Genomic DNA, 7,500 nt, shown 5'->3' with positions numbered 1-7,500 from the left:
CGAGTTTAGGTTTTTGGTTCTCTCTTCTCTCCTCTCTCGACCGAGTTCCCATATTTGCTTTCTCTCTCAGTCTCGCCAAATATAATATTCGTTTAAGACGACGTCGGGGGCGCGGACCTTCGTGCGTCGAACACCGGCAAACGTAGCATATATCGCCTGATATGAAAAAAAAATCGGTCACGAGGAGAACACTACGAGTATATACGTTCGATAACCGATACACGAAGCGGTGCATAAGCGGGCGGTCGCCCTCGTAAGGACGACTCACGACGCCGCGAGCACTCACGCAGGTCCGTGACGGTTCTCTCCGCTCTTATTCGTATCCCTTCGTATACCTTCGTCCGACTCGGAAACGTTCTCTTACAGTTTTTAAGAAGAACGACGGCGGGTTGTCAAGGCAAGAAGGGACAGAGAGAGACAGAGGTAGAGTTTCGTAGTCTCCCGTGAACACGATAGATTATATATCGAGCATGCGTACGACTTGCACGGTCTCTGCACGACCGCGACGAACGCCGACGAGCGTCCAACAATCGCTCGTACGTCGCGTATGTTCTCTCCGTCCGCTCTTATTCGTATCCTCGTTCTTGTACCTTCGTCCGACTCTGAAACGTTCTCTTATATAAAGAACGACGGCGGGTTGTTAAGGCAAGAAGGGACAGAGAGAAACAGATACGGAGAGTAACGATACGCAACGCAAGCAGTCTTAGGTTTACGTGAGCAACCCTCAGCCAGGCGTGGTCCAGGAATTGTATCCGTGGACCGCAATGTGCGTTCGAAATGTCGATGTTCATGTGTCCTGCAGTTCACACGTTGACGCGCAATTAGCTGCGTTCTTCATCGACCCACGAGCCAAGTGATCCACCGTTCAGGGTAATCTTTTATAAATTTTGCAACAGTTCAATACTCAAATGTACTCTTCTCGGTTCTAGCGAAGCCGAGTTCCGTCACGTTCGACCAACGGGAATCGAACGCGCAGAAGTCGCCATAGGATTGACGACACAAAAACGTTCGAAAAAAAAGAAACCGACGAACGCGCGAAGATACGCGCGTTCGCCGGCCGGGCGTAAAGTACATTATGATATATAACAACCATCGAGATCGAAGCTCCGTTCGTCAGGAAACGACGGGGATATATACACCCGATTCTGAATCCTCTGTACAGCACACGATCTCGCGAACGAGTAAGGACGGTGGCTAGCCCATGTTTTATATGTGTTTGATTCTACTCTCTCGTGCAATTATTCAAGAAACAGCGCGCGTGCATCTCTCCATCGTTCGGGTGATAGTAAAGATTCGATGAGATTTGCGCGGCCGTCCGCCTCGAGCGGTCTTTCGTCCCAATATCCAGAAGCAGAGTTTGAAAAACTCTAGCGACGGCACGGGTGTCCGACTCACGACATCGAGGTTTCGAAGCCGGCGATCCCCTCCGAACGGATGGCGACCACGCGACGACTGAAAGCATGAAAAATCGACGAAAGATAGAACACATCTCCGTTCGGGTGATGTTTTTTTAAAAAAAAAAAAACAAAAATTCGATGGTACTCGCAGCCATCGTCCTCGCGCGGTCTTTCGTCCCAACATCCAGAAGCAGAGTTTGAAAAGCTCTAGCGACGGCACGGGTGTCCGACTCACGACAACGAGGATAGACAGCCGGTTCCCTCCGAACGGGTTATGCGACGACGATAAACTCGATGAAACTTTAGTCTCGTTCAGGTAGTGTGTGTGTCTTGTAAATCAAAAATTCGATGGGACTCTCATCCATCGTCCTCGCGCGGTCTTTCGTCCCAACATCCAGAAGCAGAGTTTGAAAAACTCTAGCGACGGCACGGGTGTCCGACTCACGACAACGAGGATAGACAGCCGGTCCCCTCTGAACGGTATATTATATATATGCGATGATAGACGACAAACTGGATGAAACTAAGTCTCGTTCAGGTAGTGTGTACATCAAAAATTCGATGGAACTCGCATCCGTCGTCCTCGCGCGGTCTTTCGTCCCAATATCCAGAAGCAGAGTTTGAAAAACTCTAGCGACGGCACGGGTGTCCGACTCACGACAACGAGGAAAGACAGCCGGTCCCCTCTGAACGGTGTATTATATGAAACTTTAAGTCTCGTTCAGGTAGTGTGTACATCAAAAATTCGATGGAACTCGAATCCGTCGTCCTCGCGCGGTCTTTCGTCCCAATATCCAGAAGCAGAGTTTGAAAAACTCTAGCGACGGCACGGGTGTCCGACTCACGACAACGAGGATAGACAGCCGGTCCCCTCTGAACGGTATATAATATACATTATGCGACGGTAGACGATCAACTAGACGAAACTTTAGTCTCGTTCAGGTGGTGTAAAAAAATTCGATGGGATACGCACGCACGGCTGTCGTCGTCCTCGAGCGGTCTTTCGTCCCAATATCCAGAAGCAGAGTTTGAAAAACTCTAGCGACGGCACGGGTGTCCGACTCACGACATCGAGGCTTCGAAGCCGGCGGCATTCCCCTCTGAACGAACTTCGGCTACACTAGTTACGAATCGTTGCTACACATCGTCTTCATCGTCGTCGTCGTCGACATCGACATCGACATCGACATCGACATCGTATCATCATCATCATCGGTCATCGTCGCATAGCGGGCCAACATCCACGCGATGCGTCTTCGTTCTAGGTTACCCGATCCACGAGTATGTTACACGTGGTTTCGTTATTTCGAACGAAACGACACACGAAGAGCACACGCCCTGTGGGTAGGAAGCACGTTTCGAGAACGACGAGAGTTTCGATGAAAGAGACGAGAGAAGTCGACGCAGAAGGTATCCATGGATCTTCGAAGAGAACCTTCGAAGATGTATATCGGTATCCTTTCGCTCTGCGCGACTCGCTACAAGTTCTTTCGCTCTCGTCGACTCGTTCTAGACGCTTCGTTCGATCCCAAAGAGGAGTCTTCGATATGTCCCGTTGCTAGGAGGAGAACAAACGCAACACAGACCACGAAACATAGAAGAGAATAGGCGAGCATGATCTCTCCGACACGAGGCACTTTAGAGATTTTCTTATTAGTTTGCATGGACTTTTATATTCGTTCGTACGGTTTCCACGATGCAAATACGAAATACGAGATCGTGACGGCGGGTCTTTCTGTGTACGGCCTCTCGCAGGCGCCACGACTGCATTTCTCTTTACACGTGGTTTCCATCGTAATTTTTTTCGTTTGATATCGAGCCTTAACTTTTGTTGGCTCTTTCGAAGCTAGAGTTCCCTTTTATTAGAATTTCATATATATATATGTTTTATTCGGAGACGGCGGGTCTTTCTGTTTACGACCTCACGCAGGCGCCTCGAATAAGTTTCATTCGCATTTCGTTTTTATACTTATACATATCTCTTCATCCCGATGATCGAGAGAGAGTGCCACCTTCTCTTCGTATAATTCCGTAGCTGGAGGGTCGTCTCCTCCTTAAGAATATTACTATTCGTGCCAACGGAGGTTGCCAAGCTCCCTGGCGTTTTCGTTTGTTAAAGTATATAGCTTGTTAATACGTCGTATATACTTTCGTCGATACAGGAGGAGTACAGCTCCTTACCGACCATTGATATATATTTCATAGTTTTTATATGTGTTCAAGTCAAATTCTTTTGGTATCGTATCGTTAATGATCCTTCCGCAGGTTCACCTACGGAAACCTTGTTACGACTTTTACTTCCTCTAAATGATCAAGTTTGGTCATCTTCCCGGTAACATCGGCAATGCTTATCACATTGGCCGCGCACCAGTCCGAAGACCTCACTAAATCATTCAATCGGTAGTAGCGACGGGCGGTGTGTACAAAGGGCAGGGACGTAATCAACGCGAGCTTATGACTCGCGCTTACTGGGAATTCCTCGTTCATGGGGAATAATTGCAAGCCCCAATCCCTAGCACGAAGGAGGTTCAGCGGGTTACCCGGGCCTTTCGGCCAGGGAAAACACGCTGATTCCTTCAGTGTAGCGCGCGTGCGGCCCAGAACATCTAAGGGCATCACAGACCTGTTATTGCTCAATCTCGTGCGGCTAGAAGCCGCCTGTTCCTCTAAGAAGATTTGTTTGTACGTTGGTAGTAAAAACCCACCGACCGAAGCCGGGGGCCTTCGAGATACCATAAGTTACGTCTATTTAGCAGGCTAGAGTCTCGTTCGTTATCGGAATTAACCAGACAAATCGCTCCACCAACTAAGAACGGCCATGCACCACCACCCACCGAATCAAGAAAGAGCTATCAATCTGTCAATCCTTCCGGTGTCCGGGCCTGGTGAGGTTTCCCGTGTTGAGTCAAATTAAGCCGCAGGCTCCACTCCTGGTGGTGCCCTTCCGTCAATTCCTTTAAGTTTCAGCTTTGCAACCATACTTCCCCCGGAACCCAAAAGCTTTGGTTTCCCGGAAGCTGCCCGCCGAGTCATCGGAGGAACTTCGGCGGATCGCTGGCTGGCATCGTTTATGGTTAGAACTAGGGCGGTATCTGATCGCCTTCGAACCTCTAACTTTCGTTCTTGATTAATGAAAACATTTTTGGCAAATGCTTTCGCTTCTGTCCGTCTTGCGACGATCCAAGAATTTCACCTCTAACGTCGCAATACGAATGCCCCCATCTGTCCCTATTAATCATTACCTCGGGGCTCCGAAAACCAACAAAATAGAACCGAGGTCCTATTCCATTATTCCATGCACACAGTATTCAGGCGAAGGTAGCCTGCTTTAAGCACTCTAATTTGTTCAAAGTAAACGTATCGGCCCACCTCGACACTCAGTGAAGAGCACCGCGATAGGATATTAGTTGGACCGCCCGCGAGGAGCTAAGCCCACCGATAGGACGTACCACATAATGCCAGTTAAACACCGCGAGCGGTGAACCGACACTGTGACACACAGATTCAACTACGAGCTTTTTAACCGCAACAACTTTAATATACGCTATTGGAGCTGGAATTACCGCGGCTGCTGGCACCAGACTTGCCCTCCAATTGGTCCTCGTTAAAGGATTTAAAGTGTACTCATTCCGATTACGGGGCCTCGGATGAGTCCCGTATCGTTATTTTTCGTCACTACCTCCCCGTGCCGGGAGTGGGTAATTTGCGCGCCTGCTGCCTTCCTTGGATGTGGTAGCTGTTTCTCAGGCTCCCTCTCCGGAATCGAACCCTGATTCCCCGTTACCCGTTACAACCATGGTAGGCGCAGAACCTACCATCGACAGTTGATAAGGCAGACATTTGAAAGATGCGTCGCCGGTGCTAGACGACCATGCGATCAGCACAAAGTTATTCAGAGTCACCAAAACAAACGATGGACGGACAGACGAGCCATCCGCCACCGATTGGTTTTGATCTAATAAAAGCATTCCTACCATCTCTGGTCGGAATCTGTTTGCATGTATTAGCTCTAGAATTACCACAGTTATCCAAGTAAATGTAGGTATGATCTAAGAAACCATAACTGATTTAATGAGCCATTCGCGGTTTCACCTTAATGCGGCATGTACTGAGACATGCATGGCTTAATCTTTGAGACAAGCATATGACTACTGGCAGGATCAACCAGGGATCTTATTCGTATAACAATTCTTATAAATTTCGTTTAAGTTCTCTTCGTGTCGTAGGTGGGACGTAAGCACCGTACGACGAGACTTTTCGTTCTTAAGATAGATATATTATAAAATATATCTCTTAGCGACGTTCGAGATACACCCATAGTTCAGTAATAATCTTCGAACGCCGCTCGCAGCCACTTTGTAATTCTCAACTTCTCCTCTCTCTCTCTCATAGTATTATATAAAATGTTTAAGAATCATACTTCTAAAGGAACATTCTATAATGCTGTCTTCGTGTAAAAAGACTTATATCTCTCCTCCTCTCTCAACTCTTAGAATATCTTAGCGGTAAAGCACGTATACACACCTCACGCTGAACGAACAAGCGCGTATCCCAGTGCGTCGCGCTGGACATACCGTAAGAATATTCTTCCTTTTCGGTAGAACATTCTCGGTAGAAGACATACTACGCAAAGATAGTACGCTCTACCGGCCCGTCGAATACTTCTGCGAAAGCAGAAGTTGTTATAGAAAGCAGACGGTTATAATCCCTTGAGTGAATCGATACTCAGTTAGTACAAGCACACACGCATCTAACAACTTTTGTTAGAATACGTACACACAGGTCACCAGCTTCCCGACTCAGGGGAACCTTGCCACGATATTTGGTCATTACGTCCAGGACAGCGACCCGCGGCGCAGCAGTGTAGAGAAAAAACCAGTACGAGAACGGAGGAACAGTCGAGAAATAGCGTAAAATACACTAAGACTCGAGGAGCGGTGACTGAATTCTCAACCGAGGCCGTAGAATAGCCACGCGCTCAACGCTGCTCCGACCGAACCGTCCGGCTCGACGTCTCTCTTATAGATACGAAAGCGCCAGCCGGAAGGCCGGCGCCGGCCGGGCTAGCGGCCGCGCGCTTACGGTGCAAAACCTCCGTAGCAACGTACCGTTCGGAAGGGACGCTGGAACTTAGTCTCGCGAACGCTCGATCACTACTATACAAAGCCAATATCCAACCATCGAAATACATTACCAGACGTTTTATTAACATAATAGAAATGCATTTTTACAAAAAATTAATTTTTTTTTTCACCGAAAAATTGCATCAGTAAACATACTCTTTTATCGAATACGGAAAACAAACAAGTTTATAATCAATTACAATACGTTAAAATAAGTAGAAATATGCAAAAAAATATATACCTTGTAACGTTAATTAACGAAAAAATTAGAAAAATATCCCAGTCGTGTCAGTTCGGCGAACGCTAATTTTTTGAAAAAATCGATCAAAATGTTTAATCCCGACGTATTTAATAGAGATATAACGATTCCCGTAAAAAAATTTATACCTTATAACGCTTTTTAACGAATAAACTCGAAAAAACTTTTTCGCACTCGGAATTTTTCTAAGTCCCAACGTACCGGCTCGGAATTTTTCTATGTTCCAACGACCGGTCGTGTCGGTCCGAACGTTTTTATATCCGTCTGCCGACGATATAAACGCTTAATCCCGACGTATTTTATCGAGTTATAACGATTTATGTAAAAATATTCGTACCTCGTAACGCTTTTTAACGAATTAACTCGAAAAGAGTGTTCGGTCCGAAAATTTTCCAAGTTCGAACGACCGGCCGCATAGGTCCGTTTTTAAAAATCGTTCTCGGACGGAAATAAACCATTAATCCCGACGTATTTTGTCGTGTTACGTCGATTTATGCAAAAAAATTCATACCTTGTAACGCTCTTAACCGAGTAAACTCGAAAAAACTTTTTCGCACTCGGAATTTTTCCAAGTCCCAACGTACCGGCTCGGAATTTTTCTATGTTCCAACGACCGGTCGTGTCGGTCCGAACGTTTTTATATCCGTCTGCCGACGATATAAACGCTTAATCCCGACGTATTTTATCGAGTTATAACGATTTATGTAAAAATATTCGTACC

At 46.8% G+C, this 7,500-nt stretch overlaps 2 non-coding genes across 2 annotated transcripts; both read right to left on the bottom strand.

Annotated features, from left to right (window-relative positions):
- Positions 1-718: 718 nt before the first annotated feature.
- On the bottom strand, positions 719-873 carry LOC143304780 (5.8S ribosomal RNA). Its single transcript, XR_013061413.1, has one exon. It is a non-coding gene; the product is annotated as a 5.8S ribosomal RNA (ribosomal RNA).
- Positions 874-3,645: 2,772 nt separating this feature from the next.
- LOC143304796 (small subunit ribosomal RNA) lies at positions 3,646-5,568 on the bottom strand. Its single transcript, XR_013061429.1, has one exon. It is a non-coding gene; the product is annotated as a small subunit ribosomal RNA (ribosomal RNA).
- Between the last annotated feature and the right edge of the window lie 1,932 nt (positions 5,569-7,500).

This window comes from Bombus vancouverensis, unplaced genomic scaffold (genome assembly GCF_051014615.1).
Source record: "Bombus vancouverensis nearcticus unplaced genomic scaffold, iyBomVanc1_principal scaffold0054, whole genome shotgun sequence".
In the NCBI taxonomy this organism is placed as follows: domain Eukaryota; kingdom Metazoa; phylum Arthropoda; class Insecta; order Hymenoptera; family Apidae; genus Bombus; species Bombus vancouverensis.
The sequence above is the reverse complement of the archived record's forward strand: the minus strand, read 5'-3'. Positions and strand labels throughout refer to the sequence as shown.